Source organism: Chrysemys picta, chromosome 3 (genome assembly GCF_011386835.1).
Source record: "Chrysemys picta bellii isolate R12L10 chromosome 3, ASM1138683v2, whole genome shotgun sequence".
In the NCBI taxonomy this organism is placed as follows: Eukaryota; Metazoa; Chordata; order Testudines; family Emydidae; genus Chrysemys; species Chrysemys picta.
Genome location: NC_088793.1, coordinates 194,185,287 through 194,192,792, shown reverse-complemented (window position 1 = coordinate 194,192,792; position 7,506 = coordinate 194,185,287). Strand labels below are relative to the sequence as shown.

Genomic DNA, 7,506 nt, shown 5'->3' with positions numbered 1-7,506 from the left:
AAATGTCTTCTTTATGTGCTGTGAATACAAGGCCTATTTCTGTGCTCTGATATGGAAAACACACACACTGCTGTTGAATTTGAGCGTGATTCTCCGCAGCAGGGTACGACAAACGCCTCTGACCTCTATGCAAATATAGCCCTTTAACAGGAGCTGCAGGTACTGATCTGAGGCCAGGGTTTGGCTCACAAAATAAAAGTGTCTGTTGCTTTTACAAACAGGGATCCAAAACCATTTTTTTTTGGTGGAGGGAAGGTTCTTGCAGTGGAATCTTCAGACTTCTGAGCATGGGGTTTCTATGGCTGTGCTTGCACTCAACCCAAAAGCCTGAGTAGTTACCATATTTTGTGCCTCCTAATGGAGGACACTCCCGGGGGCCCCGGCCCCGCCCCCAGCCCCGCCCCCGCCCCAACTCCGCCCCCTCCCCTGCTTCCCGCGAACATTTAATTCGCGGGAAGCCTGAAGCAGGTAAGGGGGGGGAGTGGGGGGAGGAGGCGCGGCCCCGGCCGACCACCCCCGGCTCCCAGCCCCGCGGGCCCGGCTCCCCGACCCCGGCCCGGCTCCCAGCCCCGCGGGCCCGGCCCGGCTCCCAGCCCGGCTCCCAGCCCCGCAGGCCCGGCCCGGCTCCCCGACCCCGGCCCGGCTCCCCGACCCCGGCTCCCCGACCCCGGCCTGGCTCCCAGCCCGGCTCCCCGACCCCGGCCCGGCTCCCAGCCCCGCGGGCCCGGCTCCCCGACCCCGGCCCGGCTCCCCGGCCCCGCGGGCCCAGACCGGCCCCGCGCCCCCGGCCCCGCGGGACCGGCCCGGCACTGCGACCCTGGCCCGGCTCCCGGCCCGGCACCATGCCCCCGGCCCCGCGACCCCAGCCCCGCACAAAGAGGCCCCGGCCGAGCCTCCCGTTTTTCCCGGACATGCCCGGCTTTTGGGGATTTCCCCCCGGACGGGGATTTGAGCCCCCAAAAGCCGGACATGTCCGGGAAAATCCGGACGTATGGTAACCCTAAAATAGTGCAATCCTTAAAACAAGCCCAATGAGAAGGAAGATCCTATCATTTTGCAGGATTGTGATCAGCAATGATTGTTTTAAAAAACGACAAAAACAAACGAGCTGGAGATGTAGAGCCAGCTGCAAAGGCAGAGCACATGTGCTTCTGCAGAGCTCTTCTTAAAGGAGACCATGCTGTGTTTATGTCTGGTGTTACTGAAAAGCTAAAATATTCATAAGGAGAGTTTATGTCCTTTCAAGTCACTGATGAAATACATCCTAGAATACTCAAGGAGCTGTCTGGAAGATATCTGAGCCAGTAGCGATTATCTTTGAAAAGTCATGGAAGAATGGTGAGATTCCAGAGGACTGGAAAAGGGCAAATATTGTGCCAATCTATAAAAAGGGGAACAAGGACAACCCAGGGAATTACAGACCAGTCAGCTTAGCTTCAGTACCCGGAAAGATTATAGAGCAAATAATTAAGCAATCAATTTGCAGACACCTAGAAGATAACAAGGGGATAAATAACAGTTAGCATGGATTTGTCAAGAACAAATCAGGTCAGACCAACCTCACAGCTTTCTTTGACAGGGTAACAAGCTTTGTGGATAGAGGTGTTCCCAGATTTGCCCCTTACTTTGGAGTATGCTCATTTATTCGGGTTACTTTTCTGGGGAAGGGGATTCTGTAATCCTATCAATGTACTGCTGGTGTCATTTCTTATGCGTTAAAGTATTGAAAATAGAAATGTATATCAAAATAGCAGCCAGTTGAGAACTGCAAATGGAAGGGTTTGTTTTAAACTTTAATTTTATTGTTTTATATAAAAGATAAACACATAAAGAAACTATATATGTAATAGAAATATATGCACAAGATAGCATATGAATAACAAAATTCACTGTTCTTTATTTGTAAACCTGGGGAAAAACAAAAACCCTGAGTCTGTAGCGGTCATGTGAGGCATCAGTTATTACAGTGACTAAATAGATAAATAAGTGAGAACATAACCTTAGGAGTTTCAGGGACTAACATATACTAAACTGCAAAAGTATGCAATAGTTTCACGTGTGACCAGGCAGCCTCATATCTTTTCCAAGTGTTTCTATTAAACACAGTCATTTTTTCCATGAATGCAAGAGAGCTCACTAAGCCAGTCTGTGTCTGAGGGAGGAATTGCAGATTTCTTTTCCATATTTCTTAATATGCTCTTCTAGAGGTGAGAGAGTTGAAACAGATCAATTGTCCCTTATCCTTGCTTGAATCCTTGCTGATGATGGTGGTAGCTGAGGGTCCTGAGGGCAAGAGGCAGGCAGAGTCCCCAGCGCGGTCAGTCAGGAGAAGATGGAGTTCCAGAGGTGGTAAGACAACTCCCACCTATTTATGCTCTCTGTATGTGTGTATATATATCTCCTCAATATATGTTCCATTCTATATGCATCCGAAGAAGTGGGCTGTAGTCCACGAAAGCTTATGCTCTAATAAATTTGTTAGTCTCTAAGGTGCCACAAGTCCTCCTGTTCTTCTTTTTCCAGTGGAACTGATGCCTAGTTTGGATCTAAGCATCGGAACCCTGACTGGAAGGTGAGTAGGGATTTTTGTAGAGAAAATACAATTGTATAAGGGAGAACACTAGATTTGTTTATAGGTAAGCTGATGACTTAAGGGTTTTCTTTAGGCTAGACAATAGGAGCTGATCACTCTTGGCTATGGGTGGTGTTTTCTTCCAGGGAGCTCACAATACAACTAGGCTGCTTCAGTATTTGGATATCAATTAACTTTTCGTTGCTGGGCACGTGCAAATGGCTTCCTGCATAGCTCTTTACAGGCAGCTCTTAACAGGGTTTGTCAGCACACGGTTTAGAGCTTCTCCCTCAGACATGATGGCTGCCAAAATATTTCAGTTCATCTGTGTTTCTAGCGCAGCACAACCTGAAGTCTCTCATGGTGCCTACACTGCAATAAAACACCCCTGGCCGCCCAGTGTCAGCTGACTCAGGCTGCAGGGCTGTGAAACTGCAGTGTAGACATTTGGGCTCGGGCTGGGGCCTGGACTCTGGGACCCCCCTCCCTTGCAGGGTCGCAGAGCCTGGCTCCAGCCCCGACCCAAGCATCTACACTGCAATTTTATCATCCTGCAGCCGGAGCTCCATGAGCCCAAATCAGCTGACACGAGCCAGCTGCGGGTGTTTTATTACAGTGCAGACATCCCACAAAGTACAGCTACATTTAAAAACAAGAAAAAGCCTGTGGGAGCAAGTGTCAGAGCCTGGGGTCAACTGCTTCGGGCTCCCAGGACTCATGCTATGGGGCTGAAAATGGCAGTGTAGACATTCCCACTCAGGCTGGAGCACGTGGAAACATACAACGCAGGGGAGGCAACAAAAAAAAACACACACAAAGGAGGGGAGAAGCTAAAGCGATATGAAGAGCCTTCAGTAACTTGAAATGTCATCTCCTCTTTGAGTGCTTGTTGCTAGGGTTGACAACCCTCCAGGATTGTCCTGGATTCTCCAGGAATTAAAGATTAATCTTTAATTAAAGCTTATGTCATGCGATGAAACTTTATGTTTCTGCCAGTATTGGCGACCCTACTTGTTGCTCATAAAACTTTTTTTTTTAATGATATTGTAAAGCCCTTATACCACAAACACTTAGGCACAGGAATAACTTTATACACGTGATTAGTCCCATCGGGTACTCATATGGATGGAGTTACTTACTTGCAAGGTTGCGACCTAACCTTCCTCTAGCCTTACTAATACTGCTCACTTCCATGCTGTCTGTTTGGTATGGCCTGTAGTTTCTATCTAGCAAGACTATAAAAAGCAATATAACAATGGTCAAATGACAATAGTAATAATAAATTATAAGAGTTAATACACTTATTTATTTAATCCCTTCTCCCACCAAAGTGCTAAGGGACTGGACAATTGAATACAAACAAATGCAGTGCAGGATATGCATAATAGCACAGCAGCTCTTAAAACACTGGCGCCAATAGATGCTCTATGTTTCACAAAGTAGTTTATTGTTACTGCTTTACTTAACCACATGGCAAATTAATTTTACAACTCCCGTAATGCTGGAAATATCTCACGTAGGTTCTAAGGTGCTGGACTCCAATAAAACTAAGGTTTTTTTAAAAGAAAAGCCACAGGACTTGATTCTTCTGTCGCTTACAAAGCTGTAAATCAGGAGTGATTCCAGTGAAGCCAATGGCGTTTCACTGCTGTATGTGAAAGGCCGATCAGGTCAATAGACCTTCTCTTCTCTTTCTACTGTGGTGACTGATGAAAAGTGCACTTTGTTTGTTGGCTCCATCAATGCAGGTATTGTAGTGCTGCTTTCCCTCGTTTCCTGCAGTCTCCCAATCCCTTCCTGCACAGATTTTAGTTTTCAACAGTCTCTACTATATCTGGTGCCCTTTGACCGTGTTTTCCATCTGATGGACTTGGCCTCATAATCCCATCCTGGAAATGACAAGGATCTGTGTGTAAGGCAGTGAAGAGAACACAGGACTGTAAAAGGGAGCAAAGAGCTAAAGATGTAGTGAAATATTTGAAGAACTATAGGCAGGAACCCAATCATATGCCTGAAAAGAACATGGAGAGCTTTGTAAACCAGCCCTGAAAACGTGGGGAAAGACTTCATGAGAGGGAGTGGGGTTCTGCTCCTGTTTTATCTTAAAGTATCAGGAATATCCACTCTGATGATCACCCCTCCCCCTTTCCCCAGCTGCTCAGTTTTCATCCTCAGGGCTCTTTTATGGCTGTTTTCTGCAGGACCTGAATTTCAAACGTGAAAAAAACCCACAATTCAGTACAAAACCAACCTCCCTTTCCAGGCCTCATGCATTGTAAAGCAGCAAAATAGGGCAGAGCCCCAATTTTTGACCTTTTCCGGGTCACCTTAAAGGCACAGTCTGTACTTAGGACATGTGGAATTATCAGATGTCATATCCGTGGGGATAAAACACTGTAACACTGTACTACAGTGCTCAGGACCCTCCACCCCCTCAGCAACACAGTTAAATACTGCAGGAGAAACATTCTCCAGGCATTCGCTCCCATCAGTTCTTGCCATATCTCCCTGCAGCACTGTTCCCACCCACTTAGCTTAGAGAACAACAGGGCATTAATGTTCCCTCCCATCCAATAGAATTGCCCATCTGACACCCTACTGAAAACCAGCTCTTCCCTCACTATTGAAGTGTCCCCCTCCCCGATCCATGTCTGATTCCTGCACTTTTGCCTCCTGAGCAAGTTTATTTCTGGTGTTTAGTTTTTTTGGCATTTACACTGGAATAGGGTTACCATATTTCAACAATCAAAAAAGAGGACGGGAGGAGCCCTGCCCTAGCCCCGCCCCTGTCCTCCCCTAGCTCCACCCCTGCCCCTTCCACTCCCTCCCACTTCCCGGCCCCCTCAGAATCCGCAACCCTCCCCCCCACTCCTTGTCCCCTGACTGCCCCCTCCTGGGACCCCTGCCCCTAACTGCCCCCCTAGGACCCTACCCCCTACCTGTACCCTGATGGCCCAAAACCTTATCCATCCCCCCAATCCCCAGACAGCCCCCCCCGAACTCCCAACCCATCCAACCCTGCTCCCTGTCTCTTGACTGCTCCCTTCAGAACCTCCCTGCCCCTCCTCCGACCCCTTGGCCCCCTTACCGTGCTGCTCAGAACAGAGTGCTGCGGAGCGGCGCGCTGGGCAGCAGGGGAGGGGGAACAGGGGGAGGAGCTCCAGACTGCCGGAGGCCCGATGCGAACGGCTGGTGATCTGCAAATGCAGGGAGGGGAAGGGAGGGAGAGAGAGGAGGGGAGTGATCTCAGTTGCAGGGGAGGGGAGGGAGAAGCAGAGGAGGGGCTCTGGCTGCCAGAGCCCTGTGCGAGTGGCACGATCCGGCCGGCTGCCTTGTCAGCAGCGCACGCTGTGCATGGGGGGGAAATCCGGACATTTACAAATTCCCCCCGGACGCTATTTTTAACTCAAAAAAGCCGGACATGTCCGGGAGAATCCGGACGAATGGTAACCCTACACTGGAACTTTATATGCCCGGTAACCATAGGTGTTTTATGTATTGCCAGTTTATTACATAAATTGTTTGGGACTGAGGATCCCAGTGGCACACAACTGCTAACATAGCCACTGACTAAAAAAGTTTTGCAGGATTAAAATAATGTTGGTTGGAAGTGCAGGGTGATCTAATCAAACACACATTGATAATGAAATGTGCTTTAGGAGGGCATGTGGCTAGCTCAGAGGAGCCCTGCCACCATACAGTTCCCCATCTATAAAATAGGGATAATCATACTGCCCGGCTCTCATCCTGCCTTTATCCATTCAGATTGTGGGCATTGTGAGGCAGGGCTCACAATGGGCTGGTCTACACACAAACTTGCATGAAATAATGAAATCAGTTTTAATTTACACCTTTGGGCGCACGTGTGTAGACATGCTTGGATTAAGAGTGGTTCATTTCAGTTTAGCTTAAGCTTTGCCAACTGCAGTATGACTGGTGCAAATGCATGTGCTCTGTGGTTTCACAGTGCCTAGCCCTGATCTCGATTGGAGGTCCAGGGTGCTACTGTAATAGAGGTGCAGATGGACGCCCTGATCGTTGGAGCCTGGGCTTCTGGGACCCCTGCAACGAGCATGTGCTGAGGGCCTGCGGGATCGGTCGACGCTACGCACGGCTCATGCCGCATCTTATGGTCTCAGACACCATCCGATGGTCCAGGGACATCTACACCAAACACATCACCGGCCACCGACTGTACCAGGAGGCGTGAGCCGGAGCGACATCGTGCATCAACTACGAGAAAGGGACCGAGAGACTTTTTCCGATGGACCATATGAACTGGAACCATAAACTCACTGAACGTTAAATCTCACCAAATGAGGGTTAATCCATCCTCATCATCGTATCCACTCATTATGCTCCACACCTGAACATAGCCATTATATGAACAACATACCCTCATATCTCAATGTCTGTACTTTGACCCGTTAACCTTTTACCCCCATTCAGAGATATTGCAGATTATGTATTCCTTACGCCACCCGATTTTAAACTGAACTTCGCACCCCTTGATAATCTGTCCATTATTCCCTGATAACCAGAAACTTCCACGCTTAAACTCTGTACCATTCACTTTTCTTTTAAACATCATCTTAATAATAGTGACAGTGGTGCTGGGCTTTGCAAGGGGTTCCATGCACACATCCCACTGTGTGCACCCATGCAGAGGCTGAATAAAATCTACTTCATGTAATTTACATCTGTTTTGCCCCTCTCTCATTTACTGTTCTCTCTTGAACAGGTCTGATTTGAAGCTGCAGTGACAGAAGCCATTTAGAACTGGGTGTCCAGCTCATTTGTGGATGGGCCGAGTAACAATGTGTTAAATTGTCAGTTTAATATTTCCAATATAACTACCTCTGCTTACAGTACGATGCAGACCCTGAAAGTTTAGCCTCTGTCTGTCTGTTTCCTTTGCCTTCTCTATTGACAGT

General features: G+C 48.4%; 1 long non-coding RNA gene across 1 annotated transcript; it reads left to right on the top strand.

Annotated features, from left to right (window-relative positions):
• The first annotated feature begins 4,270 nt into the window (after positions 1-4,270).
• Positions 4,271-7,269, top strand: LOC135982558 (uncharacterized). The gene is made up of 2 exons (XR_010599961.1): positions 4,271-4,320; positions 6,540-7,269. It is a non-coding gene; the product is annotated as an uncharacterized LOC135982558 (long non-coding RNA).
• The last annotated feature ends 237 nt before the right edge of the window (positions 7,270-7,506 follow it).